The 13,052-nt window shown below is 41.0% G+C and overlaps 1 long non-coding RNA gene across 1 annotated transcript; it reads right to left on the reverse strand.

The window, feature by feature from the left end:
- Positions 1-216: 216 nt before the first annotated feature.
- Positions 217-12,104, reverse strand: LOC109272860 (uncharacterized). The gene is made up of 3 exons (XR_002082626.2): positions 11,933-12,104; positions 1,106-1,174; positions 217-474 (listed from the first exon to the last, which is right to left on the reverse strand). It is a non-coding gene; the product is annotated as an uncharacterized LOC109272860 (long non-coding RNA).
- Between the last annotated feature and the right edge of the window lie 948 nt (positions 12,105-13,052).

Raw genomic sequence — 13,052 nt, forward strand, 5'->3', positions numbered from 1 at the left:
ATGTTCTTTACACCATTCTACTTAGGTCTAGATAATGAAATTTCCAAACTCTTTTCTTCCATGCCTCTGAATTAACATGGGAGACTTAACAGAGTAAACATAAAGTAACACTGAGCCACACCATATGATGAGGACTGCCCAAAGCTATATAGCAGATTGGGTTCCTCAAGTCCTCAGAAACTGGTCATGCCAGTCAACACGCAGAAATGTGCTAGACTTACCTACTTATCAAAAACAAACAATCGATAAGTTACTCTGAGCCTCAGGATTTCTGACAGGAAAGATGAGTCAAGATGTAGTCATTCGTGTTTCCCAAAGTTTGAGCAGCCACCTTGTTCAATCATTAGCTCTGAACAGCATGGTTCTCTCTTCTTGGGGATGACTAGCATACAGCATGGGATAAAGCAGGACATGTTTCCTCTGTTTCCCATTTCTTCTCACTCACTCTTTAGGGCATCTTCGTATAGAGTGACTCTAGGAGATACAGAAGTACTGATCCATTCATAGCATGTGCCACAAGTAACAGAAATATGCAGCAACCAAGATTTCAGCTTTTTAAAAATTCTGTATTTGTAAGGCAGTGTTCCTCTAATATAAGAGGGGGTTAGGAGATGAACAGTGAGGTTCTCCAAGGATATTTCAGTAAAGTCTTAAGGGTGCCTTAAAACCCAGGACACTAACGCTTCAGACAATGGGATGCTGGTAATAGCAGACCACGTGCTTCTGTAAGTGGTCAAGCATGCGGATGACATGGTGCTCTTTGTGGAACAGAATGAAATAAAGCCATATTTCATTTTGTCATACGAACTAAGAGCTATAATACTAACAAACGACCAAAGTCTTCCCCCCTCCCCCCCGCAAAAAAAACAAAAAAACCTTTTATAAAACAAGTATTTGGTGAATGTTGAATAAACTTAAATCAGTTTACTGATGTTTCTTCTTAATATTCATTTGCTACCTATTCATTTGTTATCTGTTATCCATTAGCAGACACAAAAGTTTTAAGAAGTGTATACAGAAAAAAAATTATAATTGGAAACATATTATTTCTTATTTTATTTTTTTTCTGCAAATTTAGAAAAGATCACCCTAATTTTGATCTTACCTGTAAAACACCTTGAACCAGCTCATAGGACACCACTGTTTTACTGGAGAACAATCTGAAAAAACTTGTCTAAATGAGAGATGAGAAAAGTTCCATGATCAAGCAGCAATCTTGTACCTCCCTGCCACTTTTCTCCATCCTCAGCTTTAAGGTATTCACCACCAGTGCCACCACCTTCACCACCATTATGTAGAGAGTTACTATCTGGCAAGTTCCATATTAAACTTTACCTGTATCATCATATTTAATAAAGTAGATATTATTACCCCATTCGATATATAAAGAAACACTTTTGGTGAGATTATCATTGCTATCAGTTTATAAGGGCAGAGTTGAGATTTAAATCCAGGTATATCTGACTCCAATGTCTCCTCTTCTCCTCCTCTTCCTCCTCCTTCCTCCTCCTTCCTCCTCCTTCCTCCTCCTTCCTCCTCCTTCCTCTCCCTCTCCTTCCTCTTCTTCCTCTTCCTCCTCTTCCTCTTTTTTTTTTTTTTTTTTTTGTGTGTGTGAGAAAGAGAGGGCACAAGTGAGTGAGGGGCAGAGAGAGAAAGAGAGAGAGAAGTGGGGCTTACCTCACAGGGGGCTCGCACTCACCGGAAATGGGGCTCGAGCGCACCCAAAGCAGGGCTGTAACTCACAAACTGGGAGATGTGACTTGAACCAAAATTGGATGCTTAACTGAATAAGCCACTCAGCGCCCCCACTGTCTATTCTTTTAACCGCTACACTGTGATTAGTTTTTTATAACCCAATATACAGCAACGAGTAGAAAATAATAACCCATTTTTTAAGTCTGTCAATAAGGTGTTTAAAAACTACTCAGTTGGGGGTGCTAGGATGCCTTAGTTGGTTAAGCATCCAACTCTTGATTTTGGCTCCAGTCATGATCTTATGGTCCTGAGATAGAGCCCGGAATCAGGCTCTGTACTGGACGTGGAGCCTGCTTAAGATTCTTTCTCACTCTCTCCCTCTCCTCCTCCCCCGTCAAAAAACAACAAAACAGAACAAAAAAATTTCTCAATCATAAATCTATCACTCTATTACTCAAGGTGTTATCTGTACACTGTAATCAGGTTTATATACTTATAGAATGTATTTTATAGAATTAGTTGTAAAAAAAAAAATGTTGACTGAAAAGCAAGAAGGAAGATTCTTTAAGGATTTTTGTAAAGAAGATGAAATATAGCTCGAATACCATTTTTCCCCCTATGAAGCCTTCCTTGACTCAACCTTCTCAGAATTCCCTTAGCACTTTCCCTGTGCCCTTAGCACTTTATCTCCCAATTGAACCCCAAAAATCTGCTCAGTCTTATGCAGGTGCCGGGGATACAGAGATCAAAGATGCAGTTCCTGCCCTCAAATAACTAATGGTAAAAATATGTATTATTTCACAGCTACAGGGTGCCGTGAAAAAGGAAGGGCAATTAACCAGCTAGAAGGTGAGGATGGGGAGGGGAATAAAAGAACATGGGCCACTGGGAAGGAAGTGAGAGAGGCTGGGGATTTTGACCCTTGATTCTAGTCTTGAGGTGGGAGGAGGAATTAGGCTGCTCAAAGTGTATTTGTACGGATGCACATGCACATGTTGTGCCTGTGTCTTCCAGGCAGAAAGACCAAGCAAGATGATGAGGAGTCTGGTCTGTTTTGGCAACTGCAAGTACATGATTAGAGAAGGCCTGTGTGCAGGGTGTGTGCTGCAAAGTGGTTGAGGATGAAGCTGGGAAGTTGTGACCGATTTTGCCTGGCTTATTTCTTTAGCATTGTATTTTAAGGTTGGATAGTATTCCATTTGTATGCAGAAACCACATTTTGCTTATCCACTCATCTGCTGATAGATGTTTGGGTTGTTTCCACCTTTTGGTTGTAATGAGTAATGTTGGTATATAAATATGCTGGTATATAAATATCTGTTTGAGTCTCTGCTTTCAATTCTTTGGGGTATATACCAAGAAGTGGAATTGCTGGATAATATGGATGTTAAAAAAATGCAATCTTGCCTCCTGTGCGTCTCCTTTACTGTGCTTGCAACACTTCTGACACCTCTGGTCACCAAATGCAAGGTTTTGTTTCCCACACTAAGCAATTCTCTGTGTCACCAGCTGGGTCCTACAATTTAACTCAATTCTGACACCATCTGCCTGGAAATAGCATCAGATCTCACAAGTGAAAGGCTCAATTTCAGGAGACTGTTTCCTACTACAGATGCCAGTCATAAGTTGTAGGTTCCCAGGTTACCCAAACCTCTGTCCAACTTGGCTACAAAGTAGAGGTTCCTGTGACCTCCTACCCCTTGGATTCAATTATTTGCTATAGCAGCTCTCAGAACTCAGGGAAACACTTACTTGTGTTTACCAGTTTATTAAAGGACATGATAAGGGATGCAGATGAACAGCCAGACTAAGAGATGCATTGGGTGAGGTCTGGGAGGGTCCTGAGCACAGGAGCTTCTGTCCCTGTAGAACTGGGGTATATCACCCTCCTGGTACGTGGATGTGTTCACCAACCTGGAAGCTCTTCGAACCCAATACTGTTGGGATTTTATGGAGGCTTCCTCACATAGACATGATCAATTATTAATTCAGCTTTTAGCCCCTCTCCCCTCAATAGAAGTCGTTGGGGGAGAGGGAGGTGCCTGAGAATTCCAAGCTTCTAATCATGGCTTGGTCTTTCTGGTAACCAGCCCCCATCAGTAATTTAAAGGGCACAGTGACAGTTCTGCCTGCTGTTAATATTCTCCCATCCCCATCCCTTACTCTGTTAGATTGCCACACTATAACTCTCTTTTTTTACTTTGTTTGGGATTTTCACCTTTTGAGCTACTGATTAATCATTTATCATTAAATTTATCCACTCAAAACATATTTATTGAGCACCTCTGGTAAGCCTCAAACGTTAATAAAAGTAAGGGCATGAATTCCAGAAGATGACAGTAAAAGCAGAGTAACCAGGAGTGTGTCCTGTGGTGGCAAGTGGCAGGTAGGGGGAGCTAGCCTGAAGTGCAGGGCTTGGGAGACTGGGATTTTAATGACATGGGAAGGCTGCTGAGAGGAAGGAAAGGTCATTGAAGAAAAAGAATCCTCCATGTAACAAATTTTCCCAGGGCTCATACTGATTGAATCTATGTGATGAATACTGATATGTCCAATTTTCTTTGTTAACTCCTAAAAAAAATGTATTTACTTTTCTATCTTTAGCACCTAGCACATCTTCCATAGCGCCATATTAATGGTTGTTTCTACAGGGAATTCTACATGTAACTTTAACTGTCTATGAACTAAGTAATGGTCGAAACTGGTAATCTCAGGCGAACCAAAATGTGCCCAAACTGTAATTAGAAAAACTCAGAGCTAGAAAAGATCACTCTTCTCTCTACAATTCATAGATGAGAAAACTGAAACCCTAAGATTTCACTGAATCTGCCAAAGTCACATAGTACGTTGTTAGTAGCGGGGTCCGTAAAGAACTCTGCTGCTCTGATTCCATTTGTATGGAATCTCCTGCTGCGTCATATTTCCAGCAGGATGAATGAATCTGAGAAAAACCATTGTAAATGTCAATGTGTATCATTGTACTTACCGAAACTTGTATTCACACAAAAATCCCAAATGACTTTCCCATTTTCTCCAATTTGAACTGACAACCCATGATTATGCCATGTTGAAGAAACCTCACCTTCCCAATTTGTGACCACAGCCCATCTCATCCCCAATTCACTGCACACAACAACAAAATTCAACAAAGAGAAGGTTTGGCATGCTAAAGACAAATGAAGTTAGGTCTGTGGCTTTACAGCCTTATTCAGTTAAAATTTTACCTTCTATAAAATGCAGCTTATCTAATTTATAAGATATACTCAGGTCTAACCTGTTATTATGATATTGCACCCATCGTAAGAAAGTGTAGGTATATCTATAACGCGTGTTTACATCTTCATTAATCATGGAGTCTTGAACTTCTATAATCCTTTTTATTCAATTGTATCAAAGGTCTTAAAGAACGTGAGGTACGCATTTCTCATTAAGGAAGAAATCATGATTTTCTCAGAATATAGCCTCACTAGTGTGCCCAGTTTTCGTGGTGTTGGAGCTATGTGGACCTCAAAACCCAGGTTAAATCTGCAAAATAACTTGTAGTATGGCATACATAAGCCTAGTAATCAGTAATGTTATAAAAAATAGTGTTTTAAAACACAGGTTTTGTTCTCCTTAAAAGCAAGAAACATATAGTAAAGATGTCTCCCTTCCTCCTTTCCCCTCTCATTCTTTCTTCTCCTACAGAATTCCTGGCACTGAATTTTGAACTCTTGACCACGAGTTCAGTTATGAACATAGTGACTGGGGAAAGCTTCCTATAATCTTAGCTTGAGCAGTTATTGATGGGTTTATAAGGTTTGCCTTCAGAGCTGTAATTAGTATGCAAATGTTCAGTTTTAGCTTTGTAAGTACAGACTTAGGATGGTTCAACTTAAGATTTCTCAACTTTATGATGGTGCAAAAGTAATATGCATTCAATAGAAACTGTACTTTGAATTTTGAATTGTGATCCCTACTCTCTCCTGATGCTAAGCAGCAGCAGGCAGCCACAGCTCCCGGTCAGCCATGTGATCACGAGGGGAAACAACCCACACACTTAAGACCATTCTGTACCCATACAACCATTCTGTTTTTCCCTTTCATTCAGTACAGTATTCAATACATTAGACGAGATATCCAATACTTATGAAATAGATGATCTTGCCCAACTGTAAGCTAATGTAAGTGTTTTGGCACATTTAAAATAGGCTAGGCTGCTAGCATGTTCAGTAGGTTAGGTGTATTAAATGTATTTTCAACTGAACGATATTTTCACTTTACAATGAGTTTATCAGAATATAACTCCATTATAAGTAGAGGAAGATTTGTACTTCCATTACTTCCCATAATCCTAAGATGTAGTCTTTCAAATCTGTAATAATATGCCATTTTCACTCCTTAAAATCAAGTCACTTCAGGTACTGGCCTACCACATCTACTGTTTGATATCTGTGGATTTCTTTTTCTGAAATGAATGCTCTTCATAGAGTTTCTTTTGGGAGCTTAATCACATTTTCAGCACAGAAGAATTCTCTTTAGGTTAAGGGGATCAGCAAGTCTGATTCTTTCAAACTATAAAAATGAAAATATTCATAGCAGATTATATTGGGGGATAAAATTGGTTTGGTTAGGATTGATTCATTCCGAAAAATAGTGACTGAAAATAAACTGTTATCCCTATAGACACTTATTGGCATGAAACAAAGTCAGCTTCACATACCTACAAAACTAAGGGAAACAGCTCTGAGTGAAGATAATATGTACTGGTAAAGCTGCTTTTTAAAAAAGAGGAACATCTTGCCAAAGATTCAAACTCATTCCTTTTGGGGCAGCTTAATTGCACAAGCTTTATGTTAATTATTGTTATATTAAAGATTTGGCAGTTTTACAAAAATCTTAAACTTGTATGTGCAGGTTTAAAATGCCCTATTTCAACGGCCCAGAGTTACGCTAGGAAAGCATTTCAGAAAATGGCAACCTATAGTAATGCTTTTTTGTTTTTAAAAATCCTACGGGCAGCTTATAATTCATAGTCTCATAGGAATTTGCTTAACAAATGTGGACGTGATTAGTTGCCTGCTTTCCAAAACCCAAACCTGTGTTCTTTGGTATCATGATATGCTATCTGCCAAATGACAGGCTTTCAAAAGTCTAAGAAGACCGTGTCTGCTGGTCAGTGTTATCTGTGTATTTGGTATGAATTCTACTCACAGTAGACCTTTGGTAACATAGAGGTTGAGTTTTCAATATCCAGCACTCACAGAAAGGCATAGATTCACAAGTTATAACACAGTGTAAGGAAGAGGGTAAACAGTGCAAACTAAGCCATCATTTCCATGTACTATGGACTACTGGAAAACAGTTGAGTAACATTCTCTTGATTAAAAAAAAAAAAAGATAAAGGAAAAGTTTGTAAATGGCTCTAAGAAAAGGATAATTTGACTCAGAGCCAGTCACTTACATTGAAAAGGGAAAAATAACTGAGATGATGTAGGTACTTGAAAGCTGTGATAGTAGTAACTAGAGTGGCACATAAGGGGAAAACTTGGGGAGGTGGGAGGTTTGGCAAGAGTTTGAGTTAAAGGTGCTCATTGTTGAAGGAAAACTATTGTCTTAATTTTGGGTTAATGAAGTTTAAATAGATGGGTGGAGTCTTGGAGGATCAGGTCAGGATTAATGTAGCTATATTTGATGCTTCTTTTCCAAGATCCTATTCATGGGAAACACATATTTTCACTATTAAAAAATGGTGGTACCATTTGCCAGGTGAGGGTCACCAGCATCATCATCAAGTTTCACGCATTATTTTTTGGTGGCCACAGAGGTGTGACAGAGTGGAGATCTGGGTAATGCTGAGGTCACTGACAAGTTAGGTATGGCGTGGGGGACGTGGGCATGAGGATGTCTTGGAGGTGGAAGAGAGAGAATCAAGGAAGAGTTGCCTTTGCTCAAGCCACCTCCCCCATCTTTGATAATGTCTTTCCAGTGGATCCTCCCTGGGGATTTAGACCTCTGTGCCAGGTGCTCTGCATTCAATGAGTTTGGTACTGCTCATAAGGCCCATGATGAAAATCTAAGGCATTTTATGTAGCCTTTGGGAATGGTGGGAAAGGGATGAAGTTTCAAACTAGCTTTCAGATCATGAATTGGACCAGAACATTTCTGGTTGTAGGCTGACTCACAGATTTTCTCTACTACTATATCTATCATCAAAGTTTGCCAAGGGGTTAGAAGAGCAGATGAAAAAAAAAATCAATAGCATCCTAGAACATGGTAGAATGATCTCTTAACTCCTTATTTTCCTGGTACAATTAGACAGTCTTGCTTCTCCATCTAAAAAATATCATCAAGAAGAAAGCTTTTAATATAAAAGCTTTTAATATAAAAAGACTGAAACAGTAACGAGAAGCAAGGATAGCAAAATGCATTGACTTCTTTGCCAGCACTTCAAACAGATTTCAATACTGTGAAATTATCTTGGGAGTTGTTATCTCTCAAACTTCAGGTAGTTAAGGATGATTATAAGACATGTTCTGTTGCTTAAGGATTTGCTGACATCTAATGCCTTTTTTCCTCGAAATGAATGCAGCAGTAACATTTGAGTTAATAAAGGATCTGAGAAAAAAATGTGGCCTTTAGCTATACTTTTATTACCATTACCTTTCCACAGTCTTAACTCCTCTGCCACGACCCTCCCACCCACACACTATCTACCCCCTTCCTCACCATTATTAATCTAACCTGAATCACTCTATTCTTCTCTAAGAGAACACACCCCAGTAACAACAGTGAATCACAGACACTTTTGCTTCTTTAGTCTCTAACGAACTTGACAAAATGCCAGATCTAATAAAATAAGACAGGAACTTCAGGTGAAAGGAGCTCTGTAAGGTTCTTGTTCAGTATCCTACCCTCAATATTAGTTACCAGATGAGTTTTCTAGTCTTGCAGTGGACAAGTTTTTATCACACTAATGGTACTGCCTCTCCCCATATTTTCCTGCTCTAAGTAGCCATCCTACTCAGTAAGGCAACCTCTCAGGCATGCCTAATAGCTAGCTAAGTCAAGGGCTCTTTCATCTTGAGGGTGAAAAAAAAAATCGGTTTGGGGCACCTGGGTGGCTCAGTTGGTTAAGCACGCAACTTCGGCTCAGGTCACGATCTCATGGTTCGTGAGTTTGAGCCCCACGTTGGGCTCTGTGCTGACAGCTCAGAGCCTGGAACCTGCTTCAGATTCTGTCTCCCTCTCTCTCTGCCCCTCCCCTGATCACACTCTGTCTCTCTCTCAAAATAAATGAACGTTAAAAATTTTTTTTTAAAAAGTCCATCAATTACATATTATAGAATTCCATATGAGATCTTTCAGTAATAGAGAAAAGAAATAGAAATAGTTTGTCAGTTACGCAAAGGGAAATTTGTAAGATAACAGAGCACTAAAACACATCTTTACCATGGATAAATCTATGAGAATCAAATTCATGGCAAGAGAAACATACAGGAGAGTTTTTGAAGATTTTCTACTTATATACAAATGTCAGAAGAAATACTGAAAGCTAGTTAAGAGAATTTAGTAGACTTTATCTGAGTGTTACAAATGTATATTAAATTTTGTTTAACCTGCCCTAATGCACAATATAAATCAATTTAATCGTGTGGATTTTACACAATACCTCACCCAAATGGATTTTAATCCTGGTTTTAAAAATGTATATTTTTCATTGTTAAAAAAATATCTATGGACGCTAGCTATATCTGCATGATATAAAAAATTGTGTTAATACACAAAAGTCAGTGGAATGGAATTTAGGTCACCCTGTTAAGATTTTTAAAATAATGCTACAGCCAAGAATTTAAAAAATAAATCCAGAAAATGAAATTTTAAATTGTGGCTTAAACGTGTGTGTGTATGTGTGTGTACGTGTGTGTGCGTGTGTGTTTATATGGAGAAAGGGAGACTATTTTTTTCTTGCTATTAAAAAATGAATAAAAAACCCTCATAAAGATTTTTAGGCCTATGTCATCATCCCACTGACAATAATCACAGACAAGAACTGGAAGGAGCATTTTACCACTCCCTGGTGAATAACAAAGTAGCTAACAGTAGCCTTGGGTATTGGAGAAATTTAAAAACACAGAGAAACATACTGCCTTAGGTTAGTATTAATTACTATTATCATTGAATTCTATTGTTCAAATTATTCTCTATGGCAGAGTCAGGCAGGAGTCCTTGCCTTCTGGCTCTCTAGGGCTGTATTTTTCCCAGCCTGAAAAGTTTCAAGTAACATACAATGTCCTGTGTCACAAACAACAAACCCCTTAGGAGCCAATAGATTTCGGGCTCCTAAAGACACGGAAGTGTTTGCTAAGGCCTTATCTAAAGGTATAATGAAAGCTATGAGGGACTATATTCCAGACTCTCTACACAAAGTTGAAAATGGAAGGTATGTTTCTATTTGGGAATGTCACAAGAGTTAAGTAAAATACCAAACTTAACCCTGGGAAGATCGTTCAGTTCTAACAGTACATGGAAGTCAGAGATGTAGGTCAACAAATGCGCATTTCTGAAATACAGGTTTTCCTGAGCACTTATTCTGAAGTTCTTTGAAAATCTGGCCAAAACAATCCCATTTAATATACCAGTTCACATAATAAGCAAGTCAGAACATTTGCAAGGCAAGGTGTTGTTTTCCTTTATGCAGCCAGGAAAAACGCAGCTCTGAGCTTAGGCTGTCATGATAAAAGGATTTTGGAGCAGCTGATTTTAGAGAATCATAAAAACAACCCAACCTTATGCCCCAAGGTATAAAGAATATGCAGAGTCTGCATTGTGCTTCTAGTGTCAGGACAAATCATTCTGCTTTTTTCAGTGTAACTGATGCCAATGGATGAGTAAAGAGAGAAATAAATGTACAGACAGACCTGTGGCTTGGTGAGGTGAATAACACCTGTATCAGAAAATCATGAGTTCTCCCTTTCATTTTGTAACTTCCTTGAGGTTAATTTATATAGTTTTTGAAAAATTTAGAAGAAGTGGAATATGTATTATTAATTATATACGGAGGCACCACATTTTCTGCTATTTTTGGCTTAAATTATGTAGGATCTTATAGATGACAGCATCTTCAAAAAAAATCTGGCCTTGGGGCGCCTGGGTGGCTCAGTTGGTTAAGCGTCTGACTTCGGCTCAGGTCATGATCTTGCGGTCCGTGAGTTCAAGCCCCGCGTCAGGCTCTGTGTTGACAGCTCAGAGCCGGGAGCCTGTTTCAGATTCTGTGTTTCCCTCTCTCTCTGACCCTCCCCCGTTCATGCTCTGTCGCTCTCTGTCTCAAAAATAAATAAACGTTAAAAAAAAATTAAAAAAATAAAATAAAATAAATCTGGCCTTTTGGGGGCGATAAGTGAAAGGGTGAAAGAATTATGTGATGCATACCTTTAAGTGTATTTATTTTGAAAGAGAGTGAGAGCGAGAGAAAATGAGTGGGGGGGGGGAGGGAGGGAGGGAGGGGGAGGGGGAGAGAGAGAGAGAGAGAGAGAGAGAGAGAGAGAGAGACTCAAAAGCAGGCCGTCTGCTGTCGGCCAAGAGCCTGATCTGGGGCCTGGACTCATGAACTGGGTGAGAAACCAAGAGTCTGACACTTCACCGAATGAGCCACCCAGGCGCCCCTATGACACATACCTTTATATGAGGGAATGGTGACTACAGTTGCATATATAAAATCACAACTACTGAGTGCTTCCCCTGTCATGAATTCTCATTTAATTCTCCAGTCCCTAGGAGGGCGGTGCTATTGTGCCTATTTTACAGATAAGGAAGCCAAGGCACAGAGACAACTACCTTACCAAGCATATAAAACAATCTCAGGAGTTGAACCTAGGCAATTTGCCTCCAAGGTTTATATCCTTAATCACTGCACCGGGTTGTCTTCAGGTTCTATATTTGACCGCTTAGGACTCAGTTAATTCCTTGGGGTCCCGGCTACTTGTAAGCCATTATGAGACATTTGTAAAGAGAGACAGTGTCAACATTCACAATGGCCGTTCATTAGGGTTGAAAACACTAGCTCCTTAAAAGTTCCCAACTCCCATGTGACTCAGAAATTACTAATTGTCTTTCCCCAAACCCAGTGCTCCACCCAATTTATTTAACTTTGCTGTTGCACAGCAACAGAACACCACCATCAGGAAGTGAGGGTTATTTTTTTAATGTTTTATTTTTTAATAGTAACCTTTGTGCCCAACGTGGGGCTCAAACTCACCAGCCCGAAATCAAGAGTCCCGAGAGTCCCGCGCTCTTCCCACTGAGCCAGGCAGGCACCTGCAGGAAGGTTATTTTAATTTTTTATTTATCTTGAGAGAGAGATTGGAAACGCTGACAGCCGGACACGCGGCTCGAACTCACGAACTGGGAAATCATGACCTGAGCCAAAGCCGGATGCTTAACCAACCCCAGCCACCCAGGCGCCCCTGAGGGTTATTTTAGAGGAATGCGCTGCCCAGTGTTCAGCAAGGGCCATCCCTGCCTCAAAACATCTGAATTCTGGACCAACACAAACTTACTTAGTGATTGGTCTGCTTCCCGCATAGCCCAAAGGGGCTACATTCTCACAGATCTGACCAGACTGGAAGCCAAGCTAAAGAATTTAAAAATTGAGGTTTTCAGTAGAAAACCTATGACAGAACCGCCGTTGGCGGCAGCAAAGACTGGAAATTAGCTCAACTGCATCCGCCGGGCCTCTTGGGAGAGATTTCTAACATGTTTGGTTCTCAACCGGCCGCGTAACCCAGCGCAGGTCTTTTGTGGTCTCTGCCTCAGGAGGGCTTACAGCCTTGAATTTAACCCACAGCCGGCTCTGCGGCTTTTCCTCCCGCCCCGTCTGAGGAAGGACCATTGCTGTGGTGAGCGAGGGCGGACACCATCGAGAAGCAGGAAAATGGGAGGGCGGTGTCGGGGGGAAGCTCAGACGTACTTCACACACCAAAAAACCAGGAAGCTGGAAAAGAAGGCGAGGCCAGGAAAGAGGAGGGACAGGACGCCCGGGAAAGAAGCACGGGCCCGCCCCGCTCGGAAGCCGTCAGTCTTCCCAAGCTCAGCCGGGTCCGCCCCCGACGCCTGCGGAGGCTCGCGGCCACGCGCGCACAAGGCCACAGCTCTTTGGCGTTGGGCGGAGCAGAGCTGCGAGCGTCCTCCGACCCGGCCAATCACGCGCCTCTGTCGGCTCCGCGAGGCCCAGCTCAGCCTCCACCCCTTCACGGGCGCTCGTGGCCGCGCGCGCGCACGCATGCAGTCCCACCCTTCTTGGACGCTAGACCGCGCAAAACTGAACGCGTCGGTCAATCTGGCCAATCGCGCGTCTCTTCCGCCTCCGGTGAGGCCCC

Source organism: Panthera pardus, unplaced genomic scaffold (assembly GCF_024362965.1).
Source record: "Panthera pardus isolate Hobbes unplaced genomic scaffold, ASM2436296v1 HiC_scaffold_22, whole genome shotgun sequence".
Taxonomy (NCBI): Eukaryota; Metazoa; Chordata; class Mammalia; order Carnivora; family Felidae; genus Panthera; species Panthera pardus.